Source organism: Hypanus sabinus, chromosome 21 (genome assembly GCF_030144855.1).
Source record: "Hypanus sabinus isolate sHypSab1 chromosome 21, sHypSab1.hap1, whole genome shotgun sequence".
Classification (NCBI taxonomy): Eukaryota; Metazoa; Chordata; class Chondrichthyes; order Myliobatiformes; family Dasyatidae; genus Hypanus; species Hypanus sabinus.
Window position 1 is genome coordinate 58,032,461 of NC_082726.1, and position 8,694 is coordinate 58,041,154.

Genomic DNA, 8,694 nt, shown 5'->3' on the forward strand with positions numbered 1-8,694 from the left:
CATTAAACTGCATCTGCCATGCATCTGCCCACTCACCCAACCTGTCCAAGTCACCCTGCATTCTCCTAACATCCTCTTCATATTTCACACTGCCACTCAGCTTTCTATCATCTGCAAATTTGCTGATGTTACTTTTAATCCCTTCATCTAAATCATTAATGTATATTGTAAATAGCTGTGTCCCAGCACCGAGCCTTGCGGTACCCCACTAGTCACTGCCTGCCATTCTGAAAAGCACCCGTTAATCACTTCTCTTTGTTTCCTGTCTGCCAGCCAATTTTCTCTCCATGTCAGTACCCTACCCCCAGTACCATGTGCTCTAATTTTGCCCACTAATCTCCTATGTGGGACCTTATCAAAGGCTTTCTGAAAGTCCAGGTACGCTACATCCACTGGCTCTCCCTTGTCCATTTTCATAGCTACATCCTCAAAAAATTCCAGAAGATTAGACAAGCATAATTTCCCCTTCGTAAATCCATGCTGACTCGGACCGATCCTGTTAACTGCTATCCAAATGTGCCTCTATTTCATCTTTTATAATTGACTCCAGCATCTTCCCCACCACTGATGTCAGGCTAACTGGTCTATAATATCCTGTTTCTCTCTCTCTCCTTTCTTAAAAAGGTGGATAACATTAGCTACCCTCCAATCCTCAGGAACTGATCCTGAATCTATAGAACTTTGGAAAATGATTACCAATGCATCCACAATGTCTAGAACCACCTCCTTAAGTACCCTGGGATGCAGGCCCCAAACAGTCCTCCCAGGTGAGGCGACACTTCACCTGTGAGTCTGCTGGGGTCATCTACTGTAATTAGTACTCTCGGTGTGGCCTCTGTATATCGGTGAGTCCCGATGTAGATTGGGAGACCACTTTGCCGAGCACCTACACTCAGTCCACCAGAAAGAGCAGGATCTCCCAGTGGCCACCCATTTTAATTTCCACTTCCCATCCCCATTCCACTGTTGTGATGATGCCACTCTCAGGTTGGAGGAACAACACCTTATATTCTATTTGGGTAGCCTCCGTCCTAATGGCAAGAACATTGATTTCTCGAATGTCAGGTTAATGTTCCCCCGCTTTACCATTCCCACTTCCCTCTCTCACCTTATCTCCTTACCTGCCCAGCACCTCCCTTTGGTGCTCCTCCCCATTATCTTTCTTCCACGGCCTTTTGTCCTCTCTTATCAGACTCCCCCTTCTCCAGCCCTGTATCTCTTATACCAATCAGCTTCCCAGCTCTTAGTTTCACACCCCCCCACTCTCGATTTCACCTTTCACCCTATGTTTCATTTTCCAATCCCCCACCTTCGTATTCTGACTCCTCATCTTTTTTCCTCCAGTCATAATGAAGAGTCTCAGCCCAAAACATCGACTGTACTCTTTTCCATAGACGATACCTGGTCTGCTGAGTTCCTCCTGCTTTTTGTGTGTGTTGCTTGGAATTCCAGCATCTGCAGCTTTTCTCTTGTTTGTGATCGGATCACTCCCTTATTTTTCCTACACTACTTCAATGACTCCATTGGCGCTGCTTCCTGCACCCATGTGGAGCTTCTTGACTTCTTCAACTTTGCCTCCAACTTCCACCCTGCCCTCAAATTTACCTGGTCCATTTCCGAGTCCTCCCTCCCCTTTCTCAACCTCTCTGTCTCTGTCTCTGTAAACAACTTATCTACTGATATTATTATAAACACACTGACTCTCACAGCTACCTGGACTATACCTCTTCCCACCCTCTTACCTGTAAAAATGCCACCCCCTTCTCTTGATTCCTCTGTCTCTGCCACATCTGCTCTCAGGTTGAGGCTTTTCATTCCAGAACTAAGGAGATATCCTCCTTCTTTACAGAAAGGGGCTTCCCTTCCTCCACCATCGACGCTGCCCTCGACCGCATCTCTCCTGTTTTGCCCACATCTGCCCTCACTCCATCCTCCCACCACCCCACCAGAGATAGGATTCCTCTTGTCCTCACCTACCATCCCTGAATCACCCTACCACCAGCATCCACATTCAGTATAATTCTCTGTAACTTCCATCACCTCCAAGAGGATCCCACCACCGAACACATCTTTCTCTCCCACTCCTCCCGCGCCCCCCCCCCCCCTGACTTTTTGCATTGTGCGGGTATTGCTCCCTATGCGACTCCCTAGTAAACTCATCCCTCCCCAGTGATCTCCCTCCTGGCCCTTATCCTTGCAAGCTGAACAAGTGCAACACCTGCCCCTACACCTCCTCCCTCAGTACTACTCAGGGCCCCAAACACTCCTTCCAGATGAGGTGACACTTCACCTGTGAGTCTGTTGTGGTCATATACTGTATCCCAGTGCTCCTAGTGTGGCCTCCTGCATATCGGTGAGACCCAACGTAGATTGGGAGACCGCTTCACTGAGCACCTACAATCCATCCACCAGAGAAAACGAACTCCCAGTGGCCACCCATTTTATTTCCATTTCCTATTCCCATTCTGATGTGTCAGTCCATAGCCTTCTCTACTGTCGCGATGAGGCCACACTTGGGTTGGAGGAACAACACTTTGTATTCTGTCTGGGTAGCCTCCAACCTGTTGGCATGAACATCGATACCTCGAACTTCCGGTAATGCCCCTCCCACTTCACCATTCCCCATTCCCATTCCCTCTCTCACCTTATCTCCTTACCTGCCCATCACCTCTCTCTGGTGCTCCTCCCCCCTTCCCATCCTTCCATGGCCTTCTGTCCTCTCTTATCAGAACCCCTTCTCCAGCCCCGTAACTCCTTCACCAACTTCCCAGCTCTTTGTTGCACCTCCCCCATTCCTGGTTTTGTCATGGTGCCGACCGTTAATTCCCTATTTTCTACTAATTCCCTTTGATTGTGCCACTGTTCTGACCATTAATTCCCCATTTTCTCCTAATTTCCTTTGATGGTGGCACACCTGGTTTTCATCAAGTCCTGCAATGGAAGAACACCAGCTTTGCACCCACTAGTTGCCAGATCGTTGGTTTTCCCAGTGTGGTATTTAAAGTTTCTTGGCCGCTTAGTTTGTTCTAAGTTTTGCTTCAGTACTGATATTTACCTGTGCAACTCAGTCTCTCTGAGTCAGGATAAGGATTCCTAGTTTACTCCAGTACCGTGGTTTACCTGTGTACCTCAGTCTCTCCGGGCTAAGGAATGTTTTGTCTGCCACTTCTCTTTCTACGCTCCATGTCAAGATAAGTTCTGCCTGCCTCCTGCTTTCCTGCACTCCCTCCTGTTTGCTGTTCAACGCTCACGCCCATGTCTGCATCCTAACTCAATCTCCGTGCCTGTGTCCTGCATTTGGGTCCGCCTTGTTCATCGCAACAGGTTTCACCTATCACCTTGTGTTTCTTCCTCCCCTCCCCTCCCCCCCACCCACCTTCTTACTCTGACTCCTCATCATTTTTACTCCAGTTCTGATGAAAGATCATGGCTAATCTGGCCATTACCTCCACCTACTCCAAATTTCTTAATCCCCGTACTATGCAAACATCTATCTAACTGTGCCTTAACGAGGTAACCTCTACCTGAGCAGAGAGTTCCACAGGTTCATGACTCTCATGGAAAAGCAGTTCTTCCTCATCTCCGTCCTAAATCTATTCCCCTGAATACTGAGGCTATATTCCCTCATCCTAGTCTCACCTGCCAGTGGAAACAATTTTCCTGCCTATATCTTAGCTATTCCTTTCATAGTTTTGTACATTACACTAAGAATATTCTTCTGACTTCCAGTGAGTATAGACAGAGGTGACTCAATCTCTCCTCATGGACTAACCCCTCAACTCCAGAATCAACCTGGTCACCCTCCTGTCCTCCACCTCCAAAGTTAGTACATCATTCCCCAGGTAAGGACACCAGAAACAGTGTGAGGATCAGGTTTATTATCACTAGCATACGTTGTGAAATTTGTTAACTTTGCTGCAGCAGTACAATGCAATATGTGATAAATAGAGGGAAAAATTAATTACAGATGTATAGATATATGTACATATATTAAATAGTTAAATTAAGATAACTAGCACAAAAACAGAAATTTTTAAAAAGCAGTGAGGTTGTTGTTCATGGGTCCAATGTCCATTTTGAAATCCGATGACAGAGGGGAAGAAGCTGTTCCTGAATCGCTGAGTGTGTGCCTTCAAGTTTCTGTACTTGCTTCCTGATGGTAACAATGAAAAGAGGGCATGTCCTGGGTGACAGGGGTCCTTAATAATGGGCACCGCCTTTCTGAGGCACCAGTCCTTGAAGATGTCTCAGATACTATGGAGGTTCATACCCATGATGGAGCTGATTAATTTTACAACTCTCTGAAGTTTACTTCAATCCTATGCAGTAGCCCCCTCCCATACCAGTCAGTGATTCAGCCAATCAGAATGCTCTCTACTTACATGTGTAGAAGTTTTCGAGAGTTTTTGGTGATAAATCAAATCTCCTCAAACTCCTAATGGATAATAAGTGTGTCTTGCCTTCTTTATTGTTGCATCAACAGGTTGGGACCAGGATAGATCCTCAGAGATCTTGATACCCAGGAACCTGAAATTGCTCACTCTCCCCACTTCTGATTGCTCTAAGAAGATTGGTTGTGTTCCCTCATACTACCCTTTCTGAAGTAAAAATCAGCTCTTTGGTCTTACTGATTCTGAGTGCAAGATTGTTGCTGCAACACCATTCAACCAGCTGGTATATCTTGCTCCTTGTCTCCATCTGAGATTCTGCCAACTATGTCCCCTAGTTCTAGTCTCACCTGCCAGTGGAAAGAATTTTCCTGCCTTTATCTTATCTATTCCTTTCATAGACTTGTACATTATTATAAGATCATTCTTCTGAATTCCATTGAAGAGAGCACCTCAATCTCTCCTCAGAGACTAACCCCCTCATCTCTGGAATCACCCTAATGAACCTCCTCTACTCCACCTCCAAATCAGTAAACGTCTTTCCTCTGGTAAGGCCATCAGAACTTGGCTGGGTTGGGAATATGATCTTAAACCATCATATTCCGAGTCCTCCCAATATGTCCATCATTTCCTCTTCTCGACACTGAATGACTAGACCATCAGTCATTTCAATCCTCACCTCCCTTTGCCCTTTGCTTTCAAACCACTGACCCACTTATCCTTCATAAATCACCAACTACCTCCACATGAACTCTCCTTGTTGACAGTGACCTCCCTATCTGTGCCAGATCTCACAGGCACTATATTGAGACTGACAGCTCAAAGTCAAAGTTGGGTTTACCGTCATGTGCACAAGAACACGCGTGCACAGTGACCCAGGTGCAATGATGGGCTTACTCGCAGCAGCATCGCAGGCGCTTGGCATCACACATGCAGCATTCACAGAAAAGGCAGAAGCATAACTTATATGCAACTTTTACAAGGAAGTCAGGAGTCACTTTTAGTGCAAAGTGATCAAATTGGTCATAGATAAACTGTGGTGGTTAGGATTGTTGGTTCAAAGAGAAAATGGTTGAAGGGAGGAAGGGAAGTAACTGTTCTTCAACCTGATGGACTTCAGGCTTCTGTACCTTCTGTCCTCTGATCCTATTCTCCCCCCCCCCCAGCCCCAAAAGAAACATTCTCTCCAAGACCTATTTAGGTCTTTAAAAATTCAATATGTTCCAATGAGATCCACTCTTATTCTCTAAACTCCAGTGAGTACAGGCCCAGTGCCATCAAACGCTCCTCATTCGTTAACCCTTTCATCCCCAAGACCATTCTCATGAACCTCCTCTGGACCCTCTCCATTACCAGCACCTCCTTTCTTAGATATGGGGCCTAAAACCGCTCACTCAGCCAGCCCCATCATAAGCACCATCGAGGACGTCTTCTAGAAGGATAGTCCTGGATAGTGTTGAGTCCTGCCAAGTGCCTCAGACCGAAAAGTTGACTGTACTTTTCTCCATAGATGCTGCCTGGCCTGCTGAGCTCCTCCAGCAGTGTGTGTGTGTGTGTGTGTGTGTGAGTGTGTGTGTGTGTGTGTGTGTGTGTGTGTGTGTGTGTGTGAGTGTGAGTGTGTGTGTGTGTGTGAGTGTGTGAGTGTGTGTGTGTGTGTGTGTGAGTGTGTGTGTGTGTGAGTGTGTGTGTGTGTGAGTGTGAGTGTGTGTGTGTGTGAGTGTGAGTGTGAGTGTGTGTGTGTGTGTGTGTGAGTGTGAGTGTGAGTGTGTGAGTGTGTGAGTGTGTGTGTGTGTGTGTGTGTGTGTGAGTGTGTGTGTGTGTGTGTGTGTGTGTGTGTGTGTGTGTGTGTGTGTGTGTGTGTGTGGTTCCGATTTCCGGCATCTGCAGATTTTCTCTCTTGTTTGTGATTGGACTATCCAGGACATGCCCTCTTCTCATTGCTACCATCAAAGAGGAGGAGCCTGAAGATGTGCACTCACGTTTTAGAAACAATTTCTTCCCCCCCCCCCCCTCACTGCCATTGGAATTCTGAATGGTCCATGAACCCCTGAACACTAACACAAAATATTGCCATCGTTTTGCATTGCTTTCTTGTAGTTTTGTATACTCTTATTGTAAAATATATCAATTTCTATGTATTGGACTGTACTGCTGCCAGAAAACAACAAATTTCACGGCATATGTCAGTGATAATAAACCTGATTCTGATTGGTATTCCTTCGACGTTGGCCACCTTTGACATTCAGGAAGCGTGGGAGTTTGTATGTTGTTTCAGCTGGGTTCCCCAATTAGCTGTACGTCAGGTGCCAATCCGCACCCACAACCTGTTGTACAGCAAGTCTCCAACCGAGGCGAGCAGATGGTCGCGAGCAGCTTTGCAAGGAGCTCAGCTTCCGCTTGACGTTAATGGGAGGCAGAGGTTCATCAGTTTTGGGCAAATACAGGGTGCGATAGCACAGGCTGCATGCCAAAGGCACACTTGAGATTCTGCATTCACAGTTTTTCCTAACACAGCAGCCGTCAACATGCACTGTGCGAGGACACAGTCGCTACACTTCATAGCTGTTGCGACTGTTTTAAGAAATGCTAACGTTAATCAGCTTTCACACATGCACGCAAAAATAAATTGGTTTGTTTTAGTGATTCTGGCTCTCTGCAGGGTGCCAGCTTGTGGGGGTATTGAACAATGTCAGAGTATTAATGATTGAGAAAATTCAGCGTATGATGTAAGTTTGCAAACTCGGGATCCCACTCGTTTCCTAAAATCTCAGTATTTTTTTTTGTTTTTTGGGATTATGCTTCTCTCCATCTGTCACCCATTCTCCACTCCACACTTCAGTGATATGTCGATGTCACAGTCTCATAGTGATTTTGCAGATGCTGGAAATATTGAGTAACACACACGCAAAACGCTGGACGAACTCAGCGAGTTAAACATCGGTGGAGGGGAATAAACAGTCGACGTTTTGTACCGAGACCCTTCGTCAGAACTGGAAAGGAAGGGGGCGGGAACCAGAATAGGAAGGTAGGGGAGGGGAAGCTGAGATCAGGAGAAGGGGGAGGTGGCTAGGTGGAGGGGAGATGAAGTAAGAAGCTGGGAGGTGGAAGAGGTTAAGGGCTGAAGGACAGGGACTCTTAGGAGAGAGTGGGCAATGGGAGAAAGGGAAGGATGGAGTTGAGGAACACCTCACGAGGGCAGAGGAGGGGAAGAAAAATGTTATGTCATAAATTAATGTGAATCCGAGATGGGGGGGGGGGGAGTTGTGGAAGAGCGTCTGAGTAGCAGAGGGGAACTGGTTTGTCAACAGAAAGTAGTGGAGGGCAAAGGATAGGTTAAAGTTGTATGGAACAGCACATCCAACAGTACCGCTCTCCCTCAGCCGTTCAACCTCGCCTCGGTGTAGTTAATGTGCATCTGTTAAATCTTACGGCAACATTCTGAACGAATGCTGGAACAAGGTGGATCAGAGACTGGGAACAGACCCCAAGCTTAACAGGAGGCGGTGTCAACATAGCATGGGACAATCATGCATACAGATGGTACAGAGCGGCTTTGGGATCCAAGCATTTGTCACTGTCTTTGGGAGGTTGGTTGGGCCAAAAATAAAATGTTCAATCATTGCTAAATTTAAAACTTCAAGAGCTGCAGCCACGGACTTTCAGAATAAGTATGAAACATGAATTGATCTATAAAGATCCGACAACACAAGATGGTCACTTCCACCCGTTCACACTCATCCTACTCAAATCACATTCTGTGCTTCCCACACTCCCATAAATTGCCCCAGATTTGACATAGGAGAGGCAAATTACAATGACCAATTTACCAGCCAACCTGCACACCTTTGGGGTGTGGGAGGAAACTGGAGCACATGAGAGAAACCCATATGGACACTGGGAGAACGTGCAACTCCACACAGAGAGCACCCAAGGTCAGGAGTAAATGTGGGTCTCTGGTACTACTCTACAAACTGCTTCATTTGCCCATCAATAGCAATTCCATTCAAATAACACCCTTAATGTAGAAAGTGATTAATGTGGAAAGTGGTTTGCTACAGCATTAGCAAACAAAATAGATAAATAGATACTTTATTGATCCCAAAGGAAATTGCAGTGTCACGGTAGCATTACAAGTGCACAGATATCCAAATATTAGAAGAGAAGTAAGAAAGAAAAAAAAATAAGTTACCACAAGCAGTCACAGGGAGTCATCATTTCCCCAGCTATAGGTTGCCTCATTATAAAGCCTAATGGCTGAGGGTAAGAATGACCTCATATAGTGCTCCTTGGAGCAGTTCAGTTGTCT